Source organism: Equus caballus, chromosome 7 (assembly GCF_041296265.1).
Source record: "Equus caballus isolate H_3958 breed thoroughbred chromosome 7, TB-T2T, whole genome shotgun sequence".
Taxonomy (NCBI): domain Eukaryota; kingdom Metazoa; phylum Chordata; class Mammalia; order Perissodactyla; family Equidae; genus Equus; species Equus caballus.
The window spans coordinates 36,968,544-36,995,097 of record NC_091690.1 but is presented as its reverse complement, the minus strand read 5'-3'; the positions used below and the strand labels follow the sequence as shown (position 1 = coordinate 36,995,097).

The 26,554-nt window shown below is 35.5% G+C and overlaps 1 long non-coding RNA gene across 2 annotated transcripts in view; it reads left to right on the top strand.

The window, feature by feature from the left end:
* Positions 1-26,554, top strand: part of LOC111774255 (uncharacterized) — an 83,233-nt gene that overhangs the window by 13,897 nt on the left and 42,782 nt on the right. The window contains exons 4-5 of one of the 2 annotated variants that reach the window (XR_002809138.2): positions 17,886-18,030; positions 18,393-25,038. This is a non-coding gene — a long non-coding RNA (uncharacterized lncRNA). Of the gene's footprint in view, positions 1-17,885; positions 18,031-18,392; positions 25,039-26,554 lie in introns of those variants that run through there. The other variant, XR_002809139.2, reaches the window with a different exon arrangement.

The following is a 26,554-nucleotide window of genomic DNA, read 5'->3' as shown; positions in this document are numbered from 1 at the left end:
TTGTTTTGGGATATTGTGGAGTAGTTTGTATTAGGTAAATCCATCAGCTGAGAATAACTATAATTAGTTATAGTTATATAGTTATTAGTTATAGTTATCTAATTAGGATTAGAAGGACCAGAGAGAGGGGACAATATTTAGCTGAGAAAAAATTTCTTTACTGTTTCTTCCACTTGGGGACTTTCCAAAGCATAGCATGAGGCACAAAGAGAAAAGAGAACACAACAGACAAAACCTTTTGGAAATGGCCTGGGACAGAGAAAAACTGTTAAGGATCATGGCTAAGAAGTTAGTCATGACTTGTGGAGCCAAGAACATGGTGAAAAGGACACTACAAAGATGTGAGATAAACATTCTGTGTGACTTTTGTTCTCAAAGCTCTGCTGTATCCTAGTTATATAGGAGTAAGGAAAACAAGAAGAAAGTGGTTGCCAGGAAGATAAAAAGCTAAGTAAATCTTTTGTCAGTGTAATAGAGCCGAGGAATCAAAAAATATAATTCAGAGTCCTTCATGGAGGATGATCTCTGGAAATATCCCCAGCTTTTATTGAAGATGCACGAAGTGTTAGGTCTTAGAATTAAAGGCAAACTAGAAATAAGCCCACTATCAAAAGCCTGAAATTTAGCATTTTATCATCTCAGTCTCTCAGTAAATAAAGTTGATGCACTTCTTCTCAAACTGCTAGTCAGAAGAAAATTACGTCCTCTCTGGAGGAAGAAACATCATTCAAAGGCTACACAATTTCCCATACATAATGTCCAATACATTATACAGGATGTAGGAACAAGTGACTAAAAACTAGTAAAAAGGAAAAAAGAATAATTTGAAGAGAATCATAAACATTCCTAAATATAGGAGTTATTTGACATAGACTTTAAAATAACTACCTTTAAAATATTCAACAAACCAATGGAAAGATATAGGATTCCCCCAGAGAACTATAATCTATGAAAAGTACACTGAAATAAAGCATTAGAAATAAAAATATAATTACTAAAATAAGACTTCAATAGATAGATATATCAGTAGATTAGACAAAATAAAAGAGAAGATTGTAAATCAGAAGATAGATAAGTAGAAAATATTCAGACAAAAGCACAGGGAATGGTAGAACCTTACAAGACACATCAAAAGTTTAACATATGTGTAATTGAAACAGAAAAAGGAGAAAAAGATACAATATTTGAAGAAATAGTTGCTGAGAATTGTCGAAAACTGATGAAAGAAATAAGGACACATATTTAAAGAATTCTATGAATTCCATACATAAAACTTACAAAATAAAACCACACCTAGGCATTTTATTGTTAAACTGCTGAATGCCAAAGGCAAATAAAACACACTGAAAACAGTCAGAGAAAAAGAGACGTATCACCCTCAATAAGTAAGAATAAGATCAACAATTTTCATTTAGCCAGAAATAAGTTATATTTATTATAAGGTTAAAAAAATTAATGGCCAATCTACAAGTCAGCAAGAACATCATTCAGTATCTTAAAGGTGACTTTCTGCTGCTTGATATGATGGAGTCACTGGCATAAGACTGGCTCCCCTGTTGTAAACAACTGTAAACTGGACAAAATATATGAGAACTGTTTGAAATTATTTGACAACACAAAGCACATAGACAATCCTTAAGAAAAAGGAAACTCATGAGTTGTGCCTGATGACTGCAATGATTCTTTACTTCAGCTCCATTTTCCAACTATAGCAAAGTGAGCTAGAATAAAACATGGTAGTCCTTAAGAGTTGAGAAAGCAAAAATCAGTATTCAGGGCAGCTGGTGAGTCTGGAATGTTCAAGGTGGCTCATTGAAAACTAGGGAGATGTATGGAGAGAAGTTTATAAAAGGAAGGCAAAGAATCAAGAATAAATCATTCTAATTCCCTACATTAACAAAATAAAAAGGAAAATCAAATAATCATATCAATAGATGCATGAAAGTCACTTGACTAAAGTCAATACTCGCATGAACTCTCAGAAAACTAAGAATAGAGGAGAATTTTCTCAGACTGACAAAGGATTACTCTGATAAACTTTCAGCTAACATTATACTTAGTGGTGGGTGACTAAATAATTTCTAGCTAAGATCAAGCAGAAGAAAAGCAGTAATTCTGCTTCAATAATTCTATTAATTATTATCATGGAGGTCCTAGATAATACAGTAAGGCAAGAAAAATAAATGAAGACACAAACACTTGGAAAGAAGTAACACACTTTCTACACGCAGATATTAAAACTTTTCCCTTTGAAATTAGAACCAAGACAAGGCTGTCAATTATTCCAATTTTTATTCATCACTGTAAGAGAGTTCCCACTGAGTGCATAAGGCATGGAAAGAAGGAAGGATGGGAACCAAAAATATAAAACAACAGTTATTCACAGATGTTATAATTGTAGATGTAAAAAATTGCAAAATCAGCATAGATATAAACTACTATAATCAAGAAGTAAATTTATCAAGGGTTGGCTACAAGGTCAATATATAAAAGCAATTGTGTTTCTCTGTATAGAAACAAACAATTTGAAAGATTAAATTTAAAAATCTATTCTATTTATAACACCCAAGATGAAAATACACAGGAGACATTGGCTAAGAAGAGCCAAAGATAGTCTTGAAGAGGACTGCATCACTTACAACACAGGTTGTCAAGAGTTTCTACAGAACTCTTGAGATAATTAAGACAACACAATATTGCCTCAATTGTGGAAATATAGACTGGTTGATTAGAATATAAAGTCCTGAAACACACAGGCACAAGCACACACCCCCAACACATATAAGAATGTGGCTTAGAGCAAAGTTGTTATTGTAGAAAAATGTGGAAAGCATGATATGTTTCATAAGTGGTGCTGGATCAACTAGACATCTATTTGAGAAGAAAAATCTATTCCAGATGGATTATAAAATAAAGTATGAAATATAAAAAATAAAGATTCTTTATTTTAAAATAAAAATAAATTATATACCAAATACTGTTATAGCCAAAATATGAAATATAAATCAATAAAGCTCATAAGAAAATATCTTCATGAATTCAGGATAGGTGGTAAAGATTCCTTAAACAGAACACAAATGCACTAACAATAAATCTAAAGATTAATAAATTATACTACATTAAAAATAAGACCTTCAGATTATCAAAATAAGCCATTAACAGAGTGGCATTCAAGCTAAAGGGTGGGATAAGGCAATTGTAAAACCAGTCTGACAAAGGATTCACATTCAGAGTTTATGTGCAAAACACTTAAAAATCAAAAGAAAAAAGATAACCCAGAGCCAGCCTGGTGGCACAGTGGTTAAGTTTGCATGTTCCTCTTCGGCGGCCCAGGGTTCACCAGTTCAGATCCCGGGTGTGGACATGGCACCACTTGGCAAGCCATGCTGTGGCAGGCATCCCACATACAGTAGAGGAAGATGGGCACAGATGTTAGCTCAGGGCCAGTCTTCCTCAGCAAAAAGAGGAGGATTGGCAGCAGATGTCAGCTCAGGGCTAATCTTCCTCAAAAAAGAAGGAAGATAACCCAATAGAAAATGAGCAAATATTTGAACAGGTAATTCGTGAAAGAGTAAATCAAAGTTGCTAATTGACAAGAGATTTTCACATATTGAGGTATATGGGGTAACTGTTTGGGTTCAAAACTGATTTAGCTTGAACTAAAGAAGCCTGGCTTATGGCCTATCAAACACAGATGTACATCTGTTTAACGATTAAAGTGACGAATGCACTCTCTTAAGATAAGAATGCATAGTTCCCCTCCTAGTCCTAATGGGAACACCCTATTGGTGACGCCTGTATTAGTACTTATAAAACAAGTTCCCTTTCCCAACACCAAGGTCATGTTGACCTGCCAATTTGCAACTAAATACCTCTTTGAAACTTTGAAGAAAATGCAACCTGGGTGTGTTTAACATACGTTCTTTGTTCTAAAAAGATATAAGACTGTAAAGAAAACCAAGTTTTTCTGGAATGCTGTCTTCTTTTCCAGAAAAGTCCTTCCTGGGTTATAATCCTCACTCTGGCTGGGCTAAAACTCACCTTACTTCTCTTATCTATAGTTATCGGTTATTTTGCATCGACACTAATTAATGTATAAAAAGATCATTTGCTTTATAAATCATCAAATGAATGTAAATTCCCACATTGCATTTCTACAATGCAATACCACTATAAGCCCACCAGAACGGCTAAAATAACAAAACAGGAAATGCTGTGTTTTAGAGAGTATGCGGGACCACCATAACTCTCATACAATGTTGCTTATGGTATAAATTGGTATCATTCATTCTGAAATACTTTTGGTACATAATCTTAACATATATCCCTGAAAAATACTATATGAACTAAAAGTGAATGTCCATAGTGCCATGTTTCATAACAATCAAAAAACAAATGAACAAAAAACCACAAATATGCATGAAATCTAGAGTGGATTTAAACAATGTGATATATTTATACACTAGAATAGGAACAATAGTAAAACTAAATCAACCACTACTAGAGTTATGAATTAATCACAAATATATTATTGAGTGAAAAAAGCAAAATATGGAAGAGAAAATTCATATCTATTACCATAAAAAAATACCATTATATAAAGTTGAAAAACAATACAAAATCCAGTATAACAAAATGGAAATTCTGTGGATCCACTCCCCAATGAAACTAGTGTATATTTTAAAAGCAAAACCATTTAAAGTCTCTGGAAATGATTCCAAGGACATATCACAAATGAAGAAACAGTTATTTTTAAAAAAATCAACTAAAATTCAGTAAGAATAGTGAGACTCTGTGTTATTTGAGCTGAAAGCCATTGCCTCTCTCTGCCTCCCAACTCAGCAAGATGGAAATGTCACTCCAGACTGGGTCAGACAAGAATACATGGCCGCCTCTCCCACAAGCTCCAAACTGGACATCTGTCTTCCTGGCCTGCTGGGACATCAGCATTTCTCGACCTTTCTCCAGTTATCTGTTCCAGGCACATTCAAGAAGTGAGGATTCTATTCTTCCACTCAGCCCCACTCATGGGATGGAGGCCCTATCTTTGGCATAGTTCCACTGAGAGTACTGGGGCCTTGACCACCCTACTTTTAAGGCAGTGATTCCACACTAGGAAAGATAAGCCAAGAAGAGCTGGGGCTACTGTCCCTTTTCCCACCAAACACCTGTATCCTAAAGTGAGAATGTCACTCAGAGAGAAGTGTAACATTGTTCCAACTACCAGCCCCAGGTCCCTAGCTCATAGATAGTGCCAGAGGGGAGGAGCAGGATGTAAAATAGATAGTTCTTAATCTCTTTACAAAAGATTTAATTTCATTTGCAACACAGTATAGAGAATTTCAAGCCTAAGAGCACATATCAACAGAGAATGCTATGGTAAAAGGCACTTAAGAGGAGATTGATTGATTCATTGGACATATAGGCTAGACTCTAGGCCAGATAGTTTGTCTAAAAGAACCTGGAAGAGAGAGTGGTGGGAAGAATCTACCTGGGGTCAAAACAAATCTTAAACATTCACCTCTGTAATTACCCTTTCAAAAGAGTCCAAATTTGATTGGTTCAGTCAGTGGAGCAATTTATGCCCCAGGGCACTGTTGAAAACAGTAGAATGTTCAGCCAGCAATCAGTGGTGCTTAACATCTGGGTGTGGTTAGGGAGTGGTTAAAGAGATAGTCAACCACTGTCATCAGTGGTGACCATAAGCATAGCAGAGGCTGGGAACCCTAGGAGCAACATCAGAGGGATAACACTGTTAGGTGTGGAAGGTGAGAGAAGACTCCATTAAAATAATATAGTGTCAATGAAAATAATCCATAACCAATTTATAAATGAAAATTTGGGTGAGTTTATTCTGAGCTTAAATCTTAGGATTATAACCCAGGAGAGTCTTTCCACAAAGGAACAGAGCACCCCAAAGAAGTGGGGGTACACAGGGTGGTTACATACCCTCAAAGAGGGTGTTTCACATATGATTGAAATGTTCCTCCCACAATAGTCACAAGATTGCCCTGTCGGCACAGCACTTGATGGACACAGTAGATAGGTCTGCTGTCTCAGTGAATGCCGCGGGGTGGCAGGTGTGTTGCCTTGGGCTGGGGGGTCACAGATGAGCTCTGCAATCGGTTCCCAGCCTAAGGAAAGATGCTTAATCTTTAAGGAGATGCCAACATTGGGAGGGGGAGGGAAGTTGCACCTTTATCTCAAGGGCCTTTTGCTCTTGCCATAGGGAATCTCTAAAGCAGATATACAGTGCATGCTCAATGGCCTCGGTCAGGCCCTTTTGGAAAGACAAGGTCAGGCTGAATTAGGTTTACACAAAATGGCTTCCTCATATATTCCAATATATCCTATTACTTGCCATTTTTATTTGTCAATAGTCAGTAACTAAACAAATAAACAAGCATGTAACAGAACTATAAGAGGAGGCCTGGGGGGCAGTATATAGAGTTGTTATAATATATTATCTAAAATGTTCAGTTTTCAATAAACAATTACAAGGTATGCAAAGAAACAGGAATGTATTACCCATATACTGGGAAAAGACAAAACAAAACAGAAAACAGAAACTACCTGTGAGAGTGATCAGATGTTGGATTTAACAATAAAAGCCTTCAAAGTAGCCACTGTAATTAAGTTCAAAGAACTAAAAGAAAGCATGATTAAAGTAAAGAAAGCTACGATGACAATGTTGTATCTAATAGAGAAAATTAATAAAGAGACAGAAGTTATAAAAAAGAATCAAATAAAAATTCTGAATCTGAAAGGTATAATAACTGAAAAGAATACTCACTAGAGAAACTCAATTGTGGATTTGATCTGATATAAGAAAGAATTAGTAAACTTCAAGCTAGATTAACAGAGATTATCCAACTCAAAGAACAGGGAGAGAAGAAGAAAACTGAGCAGAGCCTCAGAGAAACGTGGAGCACAATTAAGTGTACCAACGTACATGTAATGAGAGTAACAGAAAGAGAGGAGAGAGAGATAAATGCAGAAAAAATATTTGAAGAGATAATTGCTGAAAACGTCCCAAATTTATTGAAGAACAATAATGTACACATTCAGGAAACTTAACAACCTCAAAGCAAGATAAACGAAAAGAGATCTGCAGATACATCATAGTAAAAATGCTGAAAGCCAAAGGCAAGGAAAAGATCTTGAAAGCCACAACTCTACACTTACAAAGCAGGCTCAGTAAAATTAAGAGCTGACTTCTCAACAGTAACATTGGAGACCAGATGGTAGTTGAATAACATATTAAAAATGTTCAAGGAAATAATAACATAAAAAAGTAAAATGGTAGATGCAAATCTAACTATATCAATAATAACATTAAATGTGAATGTTTTAAACAATCTATCAAAAGGCAGAGACTGTCAGTCTGGATAAAAATGTAAGACCTAATTGTATGCTATTTAAAGGAGACACACTTCTGATTCAAAGATACAAGAGTAGATTGAAAGAAAGAGGATGAGAAAAGAAGTACAGTAGTCCCCCCTTATCCACGGAAAATACATTCCAAGACCCCTTCAATGGATGTCTGAAACCACAAAGTGTACCAAATATCATATATACTATGTCTATTTCTATACATACATACCTATGATAAAGTTTAATTTATAAATTAGGCACAGTAAGAGATTAGTAACAATAAGCAATAACAAAAAATAAAAATTATAACAAGATACTGTAATAAATGTTACCATAGATCTTAGGAACCTCAGCATATGATTTTTTTCTTTCTCTATTAAGTCAAGAACATTCGCTTTTTTCACTTAAAGGAAACACTTTACAGCTTTGGCATATCCAAATTGCCAGTATCACTTGCACTTTGTGGCCACTGTTAAGTAAAATAAAGGTTACTTGAACTGTGATACCACAATAGTCAATCTGATAACTGAGATGGCTACTAAGTGATGTATGGGTGGGTAGCATATACAGACTGGATATACTGGACAAAGGGATAATTCACATTCCAGGCAGAATGGAGTGAGATGGCATGAGATTTCACCTCACTACTCAGATGGTGCACAATTTAAAACGTATGGATTGTGTATTTCTGAAATTTTCCATTTAATATTTTTGGACCATGTTTGACTATAAAACTGTGGAAAGCAAAACTGTGAATAAGGGAGGAATTAGTGTATCATGCAAACATTGACAATAAGAAAACCAGAATGACTATCAACTAAATTAGACAAATATCAGAAAACATAAACTTTAAACAAAATGTTGCCAGAGATAATAGGGAACATTTAATAATGATAAAAGAGATAACACCTCAGGAAGATGTAACAGTTAGAAACATATATGCACTTAATAATAGAGAACCAAAATAAGTGATGCAAACATTGACAGACCGAAGGAAGAAATAGAAAGTTCTAAATAATCTTTGGAGACTTTAATACCTCATTTTCAAAACTGGATAGAACAAGTAGGCAGAAAATTAACAGGGAAACAGAAAGCTTGAACAACATTATAAACCAACCAACCCTAACAGATACCTATTGAACACTCCACCAAGAACAGCAGAATATACATTCTTCTCAAGTGTACATGGAACATTCTCTGGTATAGACCATATGGTAGGTCATACAAAAGGCTCAATAAACTTAAAAGGATAAAAATAATAGAAAATATGTTCTCCAACCATAATAGAATGAAATTAGAAATAAATAACAAAAAGAAATTTGGGAAGCTCAAAATATACAGAAATTAAACAACATGTCACGCAATAATGGATGGTCAAAGAGGAAAACAGAAGGGGAACTAGAAAATACACTTTGAGAGAAATGAAAATGAAGACACAGCATACAAAGACTTGTACTAAAATTTATATTGAAAGATTTATATTAAGAAAGAAGAAAGAAATCAAATCAATAATCTTCCTTCCACCTTATCACAATGGAAAAACAAGAGCAAACTAATCTTAAAGCAAACAGAAAGAAGGATATAATAAAGATTAGGATGGAAACAAATGAATTAAAGAATAGAAAAACAAAATAGATAAAATCAATAAAACCAAACATTGGTTCTTTGCAAAGATCAAGAAAATTGACAAATCTTTAGCTCTTCTGATCAGGAAAAAAAAGAAAGACTCAACGTGTATACATTAAACATATGCAAGTTTTTGCACATCAATTATACCTCAAGAAAGCTTAAAAAATAAGACGCAAGTTACTGGAAGCATAATTAAAAGAGGGACATTACTACCAACCTTAGAAAAATAAAAATAATTATAAAGGGACACAGGGATCCATTGTATGCCAATAAATTAGGTAATTTTGATGAAATGGTCAGATTCCTTGAAAAACATAAACTACCAAAACTAATTCAAGAAGAAACAGAAAATCTGAGTAGACCTATACTGAAGCAGCAATAAATATATAGTGATGACTAATAATGTATTTATACCAATGTTACTCTTCTACTTAAGTAAAAGGATGACAACAGTAACCCCACAGGAAAGGACTTCTTCCTTCAGACAAGATGAAGTATAGGAATTGGATTTACATTCCCAACTGAAACAACTAAAAACTGAATAAAAAATATATGGACACACAGCTGTCAACATATAGAGCATCAAGCACCAAAGCACAGTGATCCCTGAAAGATGAAAAAAAAAGATTAGCACTGCAATTGGCCCAAGCTTCCTTCCTGGAGAGAGTTTTCAGGCCACGGGACAGTAGAACCCAAGCAAAGCCTGTTCATTTATCTGAGCTAGGTAGATGAAACTGAAAGTCCTAGGATGTCAAGGAGGCTCGAATTTTCAGGGCAGAGTTTCAAAAGAGAAGAAATGAGCTCAGAACAGAAACTCTATAGATCTTCCCAGTATCCCTCTCAAGAATTCAGCTGAGTACTGATCTGTGCATAAGTGTGAGGAAATTATCGGAGACTAGGGAAAGAATCATGGGAAGGACGAGTAGAACAATTCATGGCACTCACACTGGGCTAAAGATAGAGTCTGTTTACATTAACCAGAATGCAAAATCGAATCATTCATGGGCTATTGTGTAGAGTACTCAGAAGGGTCATGCCTCAGTAGGGGGAAATAATTAGCCCACACTGATGCCAGATAGCAAATCTTAAAAAAAAAAAAAAATCCAAAAGATCAAACTGTTTCCAAGTAATTTAACTGCATCCCAGAATAAATCTCAAAGATATTTGTAAGTATACAAAAATATCTTGCATCTAACAAGGTAAAATTCATTCAACCAAATATTATTAGGTGTCAAAATTAGCAGGATATATGATCCATAAATAAGAGAAAAACATTCAATTGAGATGGAACCAGAATTACTAGAGAAGTTAGAATCAGTAGTGAAGGATCTTGAAATAGTGGTTATGACTATATTCTCCATACTCATAAAGTTAAATGGAAACATGGGAGATATAAAAGACTAAGTCAAACTTTTTGAAACAAAAATATAAAATGTCTGAAAGGAAATATGCACAAGATGGGATTAAAATCAGATTAGGTATTGTAAAAGAAAGGATTAGTGAACTTGGCCAGCATTAGAAACTATCCAAAATAAAACTCAGAGATAAAAAAAATCTGAAGAAATTAAAAAGCATCATTGAGCTGTGTGTCCAATCCACACAGCCTCATATACGTGTAATCAGAGTCCCTGAAAGGCAAGTGAGAAGATATTTGGAAAAATAACAGCTAAAACTTTTCCAAATTTCATGAGGAGGAGAAATATGCAGAATCAAAGTGTTCAGTGAACCCCATGCATAAGAAAACTACATTAAAGGAAGAAAATTACAAAAACTACATTCTGAAGAAAACTACATTAAAGAATATGAGAATAAAATTGCACAACACAAATGAAAAAGAGAAAATATTAAAAGCAGTGAAGAAAAAAAGAAATAGATTGCACAGAGGGAAAAATAAGCAAGTGGTGCCAGATTTCTTGTAGGAAAAAGTGCAAATGAGAAGACAGTGGAACAATTTCTTTAAAGAGTTGATAGAAAAACAAATATGTTAATCCAAAATCCTATACCCAGTGAAAATATCCTTTAGAGATAAGTGCAAAACAGAGAATTTTCATACATCCAAAGCTAAAAGAATTCTTCAGAAGAAGACTGCCACTACAAGAAATATAAAGGAAAGTACTATAAACAGGAAGAATCTAATACTAGATAGAAATATAGCAACAAAAAGCACCAAACCTGCATGAGTATATATATGATTTTTCTTATTATTTAAATATTTAAAGATATAATTGTTTAATAATAATAAAATTATATTGTAGAGCTTATAGCATATGGATAAGTAATACTTATAATAATAGCATAAAGGTCAAAGGGGAAAAATGAAAGTATACAACTGTAAAGTCCTGATACTGTATGTGAAGTGACATAATATCACTTAAAGGTGGACTTTGATAAGTTAAATCATATACTATAACTTCAAAGAAATCACTAAAATAAATGAATTATAGCTAATAAACAAAGAAAATAAAATTGAATCATAAAAAGATTCAATCAAAAAGAAGGCAGAGAAATAGAAAAGGGAAGCAAAGTACAAAGAGGACAAATAGTAAACAGATGGCAAGCTGATGGTCATAAACCTAACCACATCATAATCCCACTTAATGTAAATAGACTAATTACTCCAATTAAAAGGCAAGGATTATCATTTTGGTTTTAAAATGTATAATCCAACTATATGTTGTCTACAAACACACTTTAAATATAAAGAAACAAATATATTAGAAAAAGAGGATAAAAAAAGTCAAAAGAAAGTGAAAGTGGCTACGTTAATATGAGACTAAGTAGACTTCAGAGCAAAAAATTTTACCAGGGATTAAGATGAAAATTTCATAATGAGAAAGGGTCAATTCATCAACAGGTAATAATACAAATTTTAAACATCTATGTGCCTAACAATGTAGTTTCAAAATACATGAAGCAAAAGCTAATAGGACTCTCTCAGAAAACTAGAAATAGAGGGGAATGTCCTCAGCTTGATAAAGAACATCTCCAAAAGCTCACAGCTAACATCATGTTTAGGTGGGAAACTAGAAGCTTTCTTGCTAAGATTAGGAAAAGTCAAAGATATCCCCTCTCACAAATCCTTTTCAACATCATACTGGAAGTCCTAGCTGATACAATAAGACAAGAAAATAAAATAAAAAGTATACACATTAGGAAGGGAGATTTAAAGCTATATTTGTTTACAGATGACATTATTGTCTATAGGTATACACTATGTTCATGGATAGGAAGACTCAATATTGTCAAAATATCAGTTCTTCTCAACTTCATCCATAGATTCAATGCAATCTCAAACAAAATCCAGGCAAGTTATTTGGTGGATGTGGACAAATGGATTCTAAAGATTATAGAGACAAAAGACCCAGAATAGCCAACGCAAAATTGAAGGAAAAAGAACAAGTTGGAAGATTGACACTACCTGACTTCAAGACTTACGATAAGGCTACAGTAGTCAAGAAAGTGTGGTTTTGGTCAAAGAATAGACAAATAGATCAATGAAACATAAAGAGAGTTCAAAAATAGACCTACATAAATATAGTCAACTGACCTTTGACAAAAGAGTAAAGGCTATACAATGAAGAAAAATGGTCTTCAACAAATGATGCTGGGACAACTGGACATACATGTCTAGACACTACCTTACACCCTTCACAGAAATTAAATGAAAATGAATCATAGAGTTAAATGTAAAATCCCAAACTATAAAACTCCCAGAGGATAACACAGGAGAAAATTTAGATAACCTTGGGTTTGGAGATGATTTTTCAGATACAATACCAAAGGCACGATCCATGAAAGAAATATTTGATAAAATGGACTTCATTAAAGTTAAAAACTTCTGCTCTTTGAAGAATGCTGCCAATAGAATAAGACAAACCACAGAACTGGAAAAAAATATTTTCAAGGATATATCTGATAAAGGACTCACATAAAATATACAAAGAACGCTTAAAGCCCAACAATAAGAAAAGAAACATCCAAATTAAAAAAACAGACAAAACATGTGAACAGACACTTCACTGAAGAAATATAGAGATGGCAAATAGTCATATAAAAAGATGCTCTACATCATATGTCATTAGAGAATTGCAGGTTAAAAGAACAATGAGATACCCCTACACACCTATCAGAATGGCAAAACTCCAAAACACTGATACCACCAAATTCTTGCAAGAATATGAAGCAACAGGAACTCTCATTCTTTTCTGATTTGAATAAAAACTTGAATGTCTACTTTGGACAGTTTTGCAGTTTCTTACAAAAATAAACATATGATCCAGCAATTGCACATCTTGGTATTTAGTCAAAGGAATTGAAAACTTATGTCCACACAAAACCTGCACACAGATGTTTATGGATTTTTATTCACAACCGACAAAACTAGCAAGCAACCAATGTGATTTAGTAGGTGAATGGATAAACTGTTACATCCATATAATGGAATTATATATTCAGTGCTAAAAAATGAGCTATCAAGACATGAAGGAACTGAAAATGCATATTACCAAGTGAAAGAAGCCAATCTTTAAAGTTTATGTACTATATGATTAGAATTCTATGACATTCTGGAAAAGATAAACCCATGGAGACAGTAAAATAGATTGGTGGTTGCCAATGGTTAAGGGGAAGGAGGAATAAATAGGTGGAGCCCAGAGTATTTTTAGGACATTAGAACTTTTCTGTATGATACTATAATTACTCTAATGGTGGATACATACCATTATATATCTGTGAAAGCCCATAGAATGTACAACACCAGGAGGGAACCTCTACGTAAGCTGTAGATTTTGGATGACAATGATGTGTTGATGTAGGTTCATTGATTTTAACAAATGTATCATTTTGGTGTGGGACATTGACAGTGGAGGAGGCTGGGAATGATGGGAGGATATGGAGGAATATGAGAACTCTCTGACTTTCTGCCTAATTTTGCTATGAACTTAAAACTTCTCTTAAAAACAAAAAAACTAATAGATCCTCAAGGAGAAATAGACTAATCCACAATTATTGTCAGATTTCAACATCCCTCCCTAAGTAATTATATCAATAACTGATAGAACCATTACATAGAAAATAAGAATCTAAGCACTTGAATATCAACCAATTTGACCTAATTGACACTCCACCCAAGAGGAGCAGAACACAAATTTTTTTCAAGTTTACAGTGAACATTTCCAAGAGAGACTATATCCTAATCCATAAAATAATTAAACAAATTTAACATATTTCAAGTCATACAAAGTATTTTCTCTAGCCATAATGGAATAAAATTATAAAATGAAAGCAGAAAAATCTTTGGAAAATCTTCAAATATTTGGAAACTAAATACTACACTTATAAATATTTGGAAACTAAACAGCACACTTCTAAATAGCCAATGGAGCAACAAAGAAATAAAAAGGAAAATTAGAAGTGATTTGAACTGAATGAAAATACATCAATTATATTTCTATATACTAGCAGTGAACAATCAGAAATTGAAATTAAAGCAATAAATACAACTTGCAATAGCTTCAAAAACATAAAATTGTTAGAAATAAATCCAATACAAGATATGCAAGAAGTGTACACTGAAAACTAAAATACAGTCTTGAGGGAAATTAAAGAAGAACCAAATAGATGGAGGGATAAACAATATTCATGAGCCAGAAGATTTGGTATTTTTAGAATACTAATTGCTCCCAAATTGATTCTATATATTAAATACCATATTAATCAAAATCCTATCGGGCTTCTTGGAAATTGAGAAGCTGATTTTAAAATAATTATTTAAATCGAATGACCCAGGATATCCAAAACAACTTTGAAAAAGAACAGAGTTGGATAATTTACACTACCTGACTTTAAGACACCATAATATTGGTATATCAATAGCACAGAATTGAAAGTTCAGAAATAGACCCACACATGTATGATCAATTAATCTTTTATAAGATGCAAACAACTTAGTCACAAAATGACTGCCTTTTCAATAAATGATGCTGGAATAATTGTATATCCATATGCAAAAATATAAAGTTTGATCCATATCTCACAACATATATAAAAATTAACTCAAGACAGATTATAGATCTAAATGTAAAACCTAAAACTCTTAAACATCTAGAAAAAAATGGAAGAAAACCATTACAACTTTGAGGTAGCCAAAGAATTCTTATATATAACATCAAAAGCACAATTTGTAAATGAAAGATTTATAAATTGGATTTTATCAAAATTAAGAACTCTCTCTTTGTAACACATTATTAAGAGAATGAAAATAAAAACTATAGACTAGGAGAAAATATTTGCATATCACATAAACAATAAAGACCTTGTATCCAGACTATGTAAAGAGTTCTCAAAATTCAATAATAAGAAAACAAACAACTCAATAAAAATAGCAAAGTATTTGAACAGACACTTTACCAAAGAAGATATACAGATCATAAATGTGTGCATGTAAATATGCTTAATCTCAGTAGTCAATGGAGAAATGTTTTTTAAGTCCACAATGACATACTCCTACACATCTCTTAGAGTGTCTAAAATTTAAAACACTGACCATACCAGATGTAGGAGAGGATGTGGTGTTACTGGAACTCTTATACACTGCTGATATAAATGTAAAATGGTACAAACACTTTGGAAAACGGCTCAATATTTTCTTTAAAAAGTTAAACATTCACCTAACATATGATCCAACCATTAAAATCCTAGGTGTTTACACAAGAGAAATGAAATCATATGTCCATGCAAAGACTTGTTGAACAATGTTCATATCAGCTTTAGATATAATTGACAAAATCTGAACACAAATCAAAAGTCCAACAAGAAGTGACTGGATTAACGGACTGGGGTAAACTGAATAATATATTAATACTCTTCAATAAAACAAATGGACAGGATGAGTACACAACGTGTAATTCCATTCATATAAACCAATAGAAACGTAAACAAATCTGTAGGAACAGCAAGCAGATCAATAGTTGCCTGGAGATGAGCAGGTGAAGAGAAGATGGGCAGAAGGGAAAGATTACAAAGGGGCTCAAGGATATTTTTGAAGTGATGGATATTTCATTATCTTGACTGTTGTGATAGTTTTGAGGGGTATGTATATGTTTGTCTCAACTTATCAAATTGTACATTTTAAGCTTGAGCAAGTTTTACGTATCAGTTATACCTCAATAAAGCTGTTTAAAGAGAAACAACAGTGGCAAACATATAAGTTTATCAGCAGAATTGCAGGCTTGGAATATTTTGTACCAAGTAAATTCAGGTAAGTAAATAAATATCTCTGAAAGAGCATGAATTGAAGTATTTGTTCTGTGATTTTGATACAAAAGAACAGATGCCATAGCACATACTGTTTCTCATTTTTAATAGTTATTTTAACCTTTAATAATGATTTTTAAAGTTTTTAATAAAACTTGAGGGAAGAATAAAGAGAGGCTGGGAAAAAAGCTTTATTTCTAATCCGAGATTTTTCTTATTTCTATTATGAAGTCACCATATTGATTCACAAATCTGGTTTGCCACTTTTAATTATGAAGCAAATGTGAGAAGTATTCAAGGGATATAGTTTTTCCTTCAACTTCACCATCATCCATACATTAGATCAACTTAACGTAAATAAGGAAAATCTAGCTGGTTGACTTGAGACAACTCTTAGATAATTTAGGCAATATTTTGAATGAACTAAAATCAAATCAATGATGTTTGACTACAGACTCCCTTTGCTCTATGTGCAAATGCACAAATAAAATGATATTCAGAATTTTTAACTAATTGGATTAACAAAACAAAAAGTAAAACACCAGATTGGAGGCATTTTGAGGTCCGAGCACAACTAAATGTCAGATGACTACTGCTCCCTGATGAATATCAATCCGCAGCCTAATTCTATTAGGAGCAATTCCCAGCACTCCCTGGGGCTGGCTGCCATAATCCATGTTACTCCTAGTGCTCAGTAGACTCTGTCGACTGGGAAACTCCCTGTCTCCTGCTGATCACTCTTACTCCTCTATTCTTCTGGCCCCCGCAAACCTCAACAAAAATCTTTACTTGTATAATAGAAATCAGTAAGAAATTTTTTTTTGACCAAGTTTACAATGATGTGGCCACTCCCAAAGATGAACAATGCTCCCAATATCTCAGGACGTAGGAGGAAACTGAGTACCTTTCTTTTCTACTATATGTTTCATATCAATAAAGAAGCAGGAATACAAGCCACAGAATAGAAGGGCCCTCCCTACACCAGGCCTCAGACCTGAAAAGAAACCTGAAACCTGAACCTGTTTCTGGCCCCTTTCCAACCACAGACCTTTCAGCGTTCTTTCATCCTAAACTGTGGAAGCGATGGAGCTCTCTCCTAGAGAGGAAACTCATAATCTTCCTTTGTTTATTTATTTTTTGAAGTGCCTTAAGGGAACTGAAAACACATGCAAATAGTTAAACTCCTACTGAGACTAAAATACCATTTCCACAGTTTATTAAGCATGATAATATCACACAGATTTTATTTTTAATTCATTTAAAGAGAGATTTTCATCCTCCTCCTTTCTTGCCTCTCTCTCCCTCTCTCTCTCTCACACACACATTTTATATTGCATGGATATCCTTATTATTTTGTTCTTACAGGACTGAAATTATACAAGTAGGACTCATAGCCAAGTTAGAGACTTAAAAATTGAAGAGAGAATGAAATAATTACAAGAATGATTCCTTTTAACCAGGAGTCTCTCATTTCTTTTTCTATCTCTTATAGAAAAGAAGGTTTGTGCAAGTGAATTCAAGCAAGCTAAACAAGTACAGTTAAATAAAGCGTTAAGCTCTAGCAATCACATATGAAGCATGTTTAAAGCTGATATTTCAGTACAATGTTTATGAATTGACCCAAACAGGCATGAATGACCACTGAAACAAAACTGAGCTGGTAGATTCCACCTCACAGTGCATTGGAATCATCGCGCAGCTGGAAGGACAGCCCAATCTGTGCACCGCATGCCTACCTTAGAGACGATCTCCATCTTCTAACGTGATTTATCAGTAAGTTTATCAGTACCAATTTCAATTTAGCTTTCCAAAATATTAAGCCATGTTATTTGTTTGTTTTAATTTGCTTTTGGTTTTGGTTTCCCTTGTTGTTGAACTAAAAGGCAGATGCCCACCACTTTTTGTATACTGTGCTGTCCTAGGCTCTGAAGCTTATGTTTAAGGTAAGCTTCAACTTTTCCAGATGAAATCATCAAAGCAGCATTCCGTGATGCCCAACAATCCCAGTCTCCATATTTCATCTTCTCTCATGGGTGAAAGGGCTTAGAACATCATCGTGAGGTGGTCACTACGTGGCAGGCCTATGAGTAGGCTATCTTTTCAGACTGGAATAGTTGTTTTTTCTTTCCTTTCAGGTCCCCTTGGTAATGCAGATCATTCATTGCCACCTGCTCAAGAAACTCAGAGGTCATAAAATGTTGAAAATCTAGATTCCTGTGGAAGAAACTTACGGAGGGGGAAGACAAGGGGCTATTCAACTGCCTAGGCCTTGATAGTTTAGCCCAGCATCAGATGTTACCTTTCATATGGGTCCTTAGAGAAAGGGACCCTTCCTGGTCCCTGGGTCATTGGTGCTGGTGCTTCCTAGTTTGGCTGTGCAGCTACAACAGACGACATGCAACACCAGGTATTTTCCACTCAAGGAACTTGGAAGTAGAAGGCAGAGCTCACAGAGGAAGTGTGTTGAAGAATATTGCAACCCAGGGATGCTGTTCTTCAATAGAAATCCTAGGACAATGTGTCAGCAAAGTGAGACAGAGAAGACCTCACATTATATGCTACAAATGTTCTCTAAAATAGAAACAAGATTCCAGCTCTCCATGTTCTACCATGAAGGTCATATGCTCCTTACCCAGAGAAGTCTGGTTTCTAAAAATAAGAGATAAGGTGCTGCTCTTAGGGACAGCTTCTAGTAGCACAAAATGCTCTGGGCTCTGGAGTCAGAGATAACTAAATTCAAATTATTACTATGCTTATGCTACATTCTATCTCTGATTTTGGACTGCTAAATCAATTAATCAATCTCTGTGAGTCTCTCTCTTCTCCTCTGTAACATTAGTAGAACGATAACCTGGAGGGTAGTTATGAGGAGAAAAGTAGCTAATATAGATTAAAGATCCCTTCTATAGTGCCTGTCTTTTGTAGTAGGCACTAAATAAATGTTAATTCTCCACCTTCCTAAACAAGTCGCTTTTCCTTTTCCTTTTAAAATTAAAGTTTCTGCTTTAATTATAACTTGGAGACTTTCTGGATCTAAAATCAAGCAAGAGTATAACCCTTCTGTCATCAGTCTCATTCCCAGAGTGCCATGCTTTTCCCAGCGTGTCTAACTCTAGTAGAGATCTGAAGTTAGGACAGTCTCCCAAGGAGAGATTAAACACTGCATTCATTATGGCAGCTGGAAGGCTGCATTATTGCTCTTCCAAGGGGAGAGCTTCATGGCTGTACTTAATGAATGCTAATAGTTTTCTTATCAGTGGGTAGCAATACAAACATTTTTGTGTATGGTAAGGTTAAAGTAAACCTTCAGAGTAGCTTTACAAAACTTGAAAGCTACTGATTAGTTCTTGACAAGCCTGGCTAATAACAGGAGCTCCAGGAAGGCTATATAGGTCTTGCTTAGCCAGAATACATTATTCTTCAGTGTTTTATGATTTCGCATCTGTCCTCTCAGAGCGGGGCTGTCACACAAATGCATGCAGCCTTTGTGCTTTTCTTAAACCTCAAGGCAGTTGTACTCTAACCAATGTAATCTGGTTGCCAAGTGACGAAACACCAGAAAGCTTTCCTAATCAGCAGAAAAAATGTTCACATACTTAATTTTGCTTTGCAAATAGATTCAGATTCAACTAACATTTACCAGGCACCTATTATTTAGGGAAAACATTGTTAGACTCATTCACGTATATATGCCAGTATCCCTTTAAGATTTGGCTTCTGAGGAAACTGGAACTTGGAGAGGATGTATGAGTCGCCCAAGGTCATTTTGTCAAACTTCTAGCTGACTCCAAGTCCAATGCACTCAACCCAGGCTGTTCACAGTGCATTTTAAGGGCCATCAGCCTGCTCCTTCAAGACATCTATGAGTGGGACATGGTAAACTGAGGCTGGGGAGCTCAAATTTAAACAGTTCCAAGAGATGATACTTCCTAAGAGCCTATATTCTTCAGATTTTGTAAAGATGAAGGCATACATGTCTCAAAGCTAAAAATGAGTTTTTTATATAGATAAACAATAAAGTCATATCAAACAATTTATATAAATTGTATACTGAAATAGATTTTAAATAATGTTCTCTAATGTGCAGTTATAATAATAACAGCTCAACAAAATAATTACACCTAATAGCCTTGGTCTTCCACAGTCTCTTTGACACCTCCTATGGGGGTTATGATTCAACCTGATAAAAGTTAGATAATTCATGTCAAAAAGCCCATTACTCCAAAAATCACCGAGCTAATTCACTCCAAATTTTGTAGCTTTTTTCATCTCCTCTTTCAAGAAAGAAATTAATAGGGGAAAAAATACTACTGGTGTGAAAAATCTTAGCTTCAGTTTCAAAAAGTGTTTCTACCTCTAGAAATTGAATAACTTTGGCGAAGTTACTCAGTTTCTCTGAAATAGTTCCTTTATTTTTCAAGTTTGAACGATGGCATCTACTTCCTAAGGATGTATTCTGCAAAAACATTGGTCAAATTTCAGTTTATGGCCTGGAAAACATCTGCCAACACCACACAATTAATGATTTTTCTTTTCTGTGGAGGGACAAATGAAATTAACAAATCATGACTGATTTCTATTATGTTAAAGTGAGTCACACCAAGACCTCAGCGTGGCTTTCCCAGAAGATAAATTCCACACTTTGCAACAAGTGGAACATGCAGTTCCTGCATAGTGCTTAATGTTGTTTCTTTGTAATCAAGGGCTCCGCCAGCTGACTGCCCTGAGATAAAGGGGAAGAAGTCATGAAGGAGCCCTGAGGCTGCCAATCATTTCTGTACCCAGGCAGATAATAATAGAAGTCAGGATATCTCATGGAGGAGCAGTCCCCTAGTTTGGACAAAGCTCAATGTCTGTACCCGCCCCGCCCCCACCAAAAAAAGTGGATGGCCTGGAAGTGCTTGGATGTTTGATAGAGAACAATCTCACAAGCAGAGGGACTGAAATCAATGTAAAATCTATGTAAAATCTAAATGTTGTTTAATCCTATTTTGTGCAGACAACAAAGAATCACAAGAAAAACACTTTGTTTCAACTCTTAGAGTCCCAAAATGTCTGCCTTATTGCTTGTTTTAGAACACCAAGAATACAAGAATCATCCGGAATTATGGCGTAAACTGAAAACAGAAGTAACGTGCGCACCTCCTAACTTAGTGAAGGCCGATAATTAGGCATTAAGGTAAAGGTAGTTGCTTTCTACTAATATGGAGGTGAGTGAACCCTTCTCAGGATAGATAGGTACCATCTAACTGGCCAGTCATTCTAGTTAAAAGGGGCTCTCACTATGTCACTAAGTCCTTAGCAGGAAGGGAGTTGAGCTTGCTGTAAGCTAGCCTAGAGCCAGCCCTAGTGGTTAAGATTCAGCATGCTTACCCCTGTGACCCAGGTTTCTTTCCTGATCAGGTAACCACACTGCCTGTCTGTTGGTTGTCAAACTCTGGTGGCTGTGTGTTGCTGTGATGCTGAAAACTATGCCACTGGTATTTCAAATACCAGTAGGATCACCTGTGGTGGACTGGTTTCAGCAGAGATTCCAGACTAAGACAGACTAGGAAGAAAGAGTTGGTCACCCACTTTTGCCATGAAAACCATATGAAAAGCAGTGGAGCATTGGCTGATACAGTCAGAAGATGAGAGGATGGTGCAAAAAGACCAGGCAGGGTTCAGCTTTGCTGTACACATGGTCACTAGGAGTGAGAATCAATTCGACAGCACCTTCAAAACCTAGCCCAGAGGACGCACCACCAACTGCAACATGATCTGGGTGGATCTATTAAAGAGCTGGAATTTGTAGGGTGAAGACCTGCTGAAATTGCATTTATCCTTGTGACCACTAGGCGTCTCTGCCATGAACTCAGTAACCTCTAAAGTCAAAAGCACGTTCAAAAGCACCTCAACTATCTCAGAGGTCAACACGGGCTCGAAAGGACCTGACTGGACTGTCTGACTTAACTAATTCATTCTTTTATCTCTATTCTTTCTAAGGCATTCAAGCATAGGGGCATAGTTTTTCATGACCACGTGCAAAGATCATCAATGCAGCAGAACATACATCCACAGACAAAACATTACCTTGGAGAATGCCAGCAGTCGTCAACAGCTGCCTCCAAGTGACTTTGCCACTTTAAATAGCTCCCTCGCCTTCTTTGTGCTGTTGTTAGAGGCAGTTTGGTTAAATTCATAGGATAGTGAGGCTTCCAAGAATATAATCTGCCCTGCAAACCAATAGATTTAGAAGAAACGAAACTTCTGCTGGTAGATGACAGAGTCAGGGTGTCAACTCAATCCATTAGAAAAAGTTTGTGTTTTGAAGTCCTTCCATTCTACTTAAAAGATATGGAGTTGTCATATCCTGAACTCAACTCCACTCACGATCTTTTCTCTCTTAATGAATCAACCACTGTATTATTCTTAGAGGTGGAGTCATTTTGGAAGTGGAAGAAAATTATCCTTGTACGTGTCAAAGTTTGTCAAATATCTCAAAATCTCTGGGAATGAGGATGGCAGACATTAAATTTAAGACAAATATAGAAACTTGACAATAATGCCTCTTGAGTGGCGAATCTTTCACCTTCATAATCTGCCAAAACTCAAATTTTGGAGACCTGAAACCTGAGGACGTGACAATGAAAATAGACTTTACTTGCTGCAAGAGAAACTTCAGCTTCACCACCACCATCTCACTACCATCCTTAACTCCTCTTCTCTGCCCAACTTAACCCTCAAGAAAACAAACCCGGGTCAGCAGCATATGCTTGGGGTTAGATTGCCCAATTTGCTGAAGCCTCTGAGGTAGAAATTGTGTCTAGATTAGAATCTCCACCCTCTGTTTTCTATCTAACTGTCAAGGCGCTTCCTGTCTTTGTCCAGCAGTGCTCACAGAGCCCCTTTGAAGAGGACAACATCCCGACGCTGCTGAGAGCAGATAAACGCCTGTTGTTTTACCGGGCTGGGCGGGGGAGAGGGTGGAAACCTCTTTGCCGTGCACAAAGGCAGCCTGATAATAACAAATTGCCTTGTCAACCACAAGAGATACTTAGTTATTAATGGAAATAATAACAGATTATATCAGCTTGTGCACTGTAATCAAAAGGAAGATCAAAGGGAGCTAATATTACGAACCGTTAGCGGTGGAGACATGCTAATGAGATAAAAACCACTTTCATTTCCCCCGTCCCAAACGCACCAGTAGAATAATCATTGATAATAAATAGCATCATTTAAACTTGGACAATATATTTAATACCCACAGTCCAGCCACACCAGTGTGGCTTTTTCCTATTAGATAAAATTGTTTTCAATGTTAAAAAAATACTTAATTTCATTCCGCTGGTGTTAGAGGACTAGATGATTGCGAGCCATCGAACTAATCTCAGCTGCTTCAGGCTCAACTCCCCTTGCCTTTGGTTGTGATTGCAAACATTTGAGCAGAGAGCTATTCCAGTTCTTAATAATCCAGCAAGGATACAGAGCCTGACAAACCACTCTCTGATTTGTCATTAGGAGACTATTGCTATCGCAGTAGAGTACTTCTTGTATTTCCCCAATCTGCCCCACCATTAAGTCAGCCCTCTGTTACTTTGAAGCACTTTACAAATATTAGGGTGTGCCAAGGCCATTCTCAGGAGGTACACAGGTATTTCTATCACCTTTCCTCCTATAAAGAAAATGACAAAAGAGATCACTGACCATGAGTTATTTTATTCTTACAAAATCTTGATTTGATTTTCCACATTCAAATTATTAAATTTGCCTTACTCCACAACAAACACATAATATTTGGCTAATAATTTCTATGCGTTACCAAGGATACTTAATATTCCCAACTTTCTTTACAAAAAATGAAGGTAAGAATGACTAACATAAGAGGAACAGAGCTGGCTAAGAACTCATTCAGACATAAAATCTCAAAGTGCTGACAATACACTGACTTTACCTTCCAAAAAATAAAGAAACTGAAGCCCAGAGAGGTCAAAGGCAGAAGCCATTGATTTTAGCCCCTGGCTGCATCATTTGCTTACTTTATGAACTTAGAAATACAATGATTACATTTAATCTCAAAAATCTTTGTTTTCTAAATTTAAGGATAATAATTCTTATCCTTCTTTCATCAGAGCATAAAGACAGATTAAAAGATTTCCCTTTGTAAACTGTAAAACATGCTGTGTGAATATGAAGTTATGATGCAATATTGTATATCAATCATAACAGTAAACATGCTTCAAAAGTAGGGATTGTTTTTACTTTCAATAAAAAGTGGAGTAGAGATCTTCTGCAGGAGAAAAACAGAAATATTCCAGAAGACAGAACGCAAAAGTGTTCTCAAGGAGGGATGAAATCAGAGTGGAGGGAAGGGACGTCAGCAGAAAACAAAAACAGATGGCTGCAGGGGTGAGAGCTATTCTTCCAGGCAGAGTTCCAGGGATGCTCTGAGTTCTACCCTGGCAGGTGTGGGGAGCATGACTGGGCTGTGGGTCAGAAAAACATTAATTATAAAGATTCCACTATATGAAATATTTGGACCATTTCCCTACGTTTTCTCCTCCTTCCCCCTCAATCTCTGTCCATACAGTGAAACAAGCAACAATCTACTTGCCCCATAGAATAAAGTAGACATATCAAAAGGATGTGAAGGCCAAAGACAGAACAATTTGAACATTAAAATAATTATTGAAACAGATTATAACATATTGAGTAAAGTAGGAATGCATGAGCTTGCACTGATATGAATAAATAAGGAAATAAATAAGGGAGAAAGTAAAAGTCTACCACACAGTAAAATGTCAAATAATATTAATAAGTAAAAATACTTACCAATTAGCATTAGAGTGAAAAAACCTTGCAGATAACATCTTAACCATGTGATAAAATTAATATCACCAGTAATGAGGCACAGTGTCCCTGAGAATCTTCCAGTGGGGTCAACCAGCAGCCCTGTTGTGGTATGCCTACCAAAGTTTTACAACCTGAATCTGACCGTGAGGAGCTTCACACAAATCTAGATTGCAAGCTATTCTGTGACGTAACTGCTCCGTACTATTCCAAAGGGTCAAGGTCATAGAAAACAAGCAAAAGACTGAAAGTATTTTCCAAAGCGAAGGCTATCAAAGAAATTAGACAACAAACACACAGGAATTTGGATAGAATCATCAATCTGTCAAAAAGATTTTGAGGACAAACAGCAAAATTTGAATGGGTCTTTGAATTAGAAGGTAGTATTATCTCAGTGTTGATTTTCTGATTTGAATGATAACACCATGGCTTTCTAGGAGTGTATCCTTCTTTTTAGGAAATGCACACTGAAGCACCAAGATGTAATGAGGATCCACACTGGCAACTTACTCCCAAATGGTCAGGAAGGAGAAAGCAGCAATATGTATGAATAAATAGAGTAATAAGAGAAGTGTGTCAGTTTGTTAATGCTGGTTGGTGTGCCTGGACTGAATTGTGTCCCTCCGAAATTCCTATGTTGAAGCCCTCTCCCCCGGTACCTCCAAATGCAGCTGTATTTGGAGATGGGACCTCTCAGAAAGTAATTAAGATTAACGAGGTCAGATGGGTGAGCTCTAATCCAATCTCACTGGTGTCCTGATGAGAGAATGTATGTTACTTAAAAATAATATTGACAATATATTCAAAAGAAAAATAATTAGTGTATAGAGGTTAGCAATCCAGAATAAAATCGCCTTATATTGGTATTTGAGGTAAATGTGGGGCACAACCAGCCTGCCTTCCCTGTGTCTACACACTCTAACACACCAGTCAACATGGCCTGTCCCCATTCATGGAACAATGAAGCACACAGCAGCATCTACTTTATGCAGAAATATACATCTGTAATTATTAACTTCAGATATTTTCAAAAATATATTATATCTGTAAAACAAGAACAGGCTACTACAGAAAAGGACCAATGGAAAAAAATAACAAAGTGTTGAAAATGTGAAATGTGATTGCTTAAATTAAAAACAAAAAAGTCAGTAGAAAGGCTGGAAGTTGAAGTAAAGAAAAATCTCCAGGATATAGAGCTAAAAGGAGACCCAAAAGAAAAGAGAAGATGGCAAAAATGAAATAATATTTAAGATACACAGAGTCAGTGTAGGATCTTCAAAGAGTTTGAGAAAAAGAGAGAATGGGAGGGAGGGAGGGAGAGAGGGAGAGAGAGAAAGAGAAAGAGAAGGGGAATAATGAAGAGCAAATGAATGGAGGAATGACGTTAATCAATGTAAAGGTAGAATATAATTTCCTAGGCTGGAGAGAGACGTCAATTTTTAATCATTTTAATTGCTTTAATTTT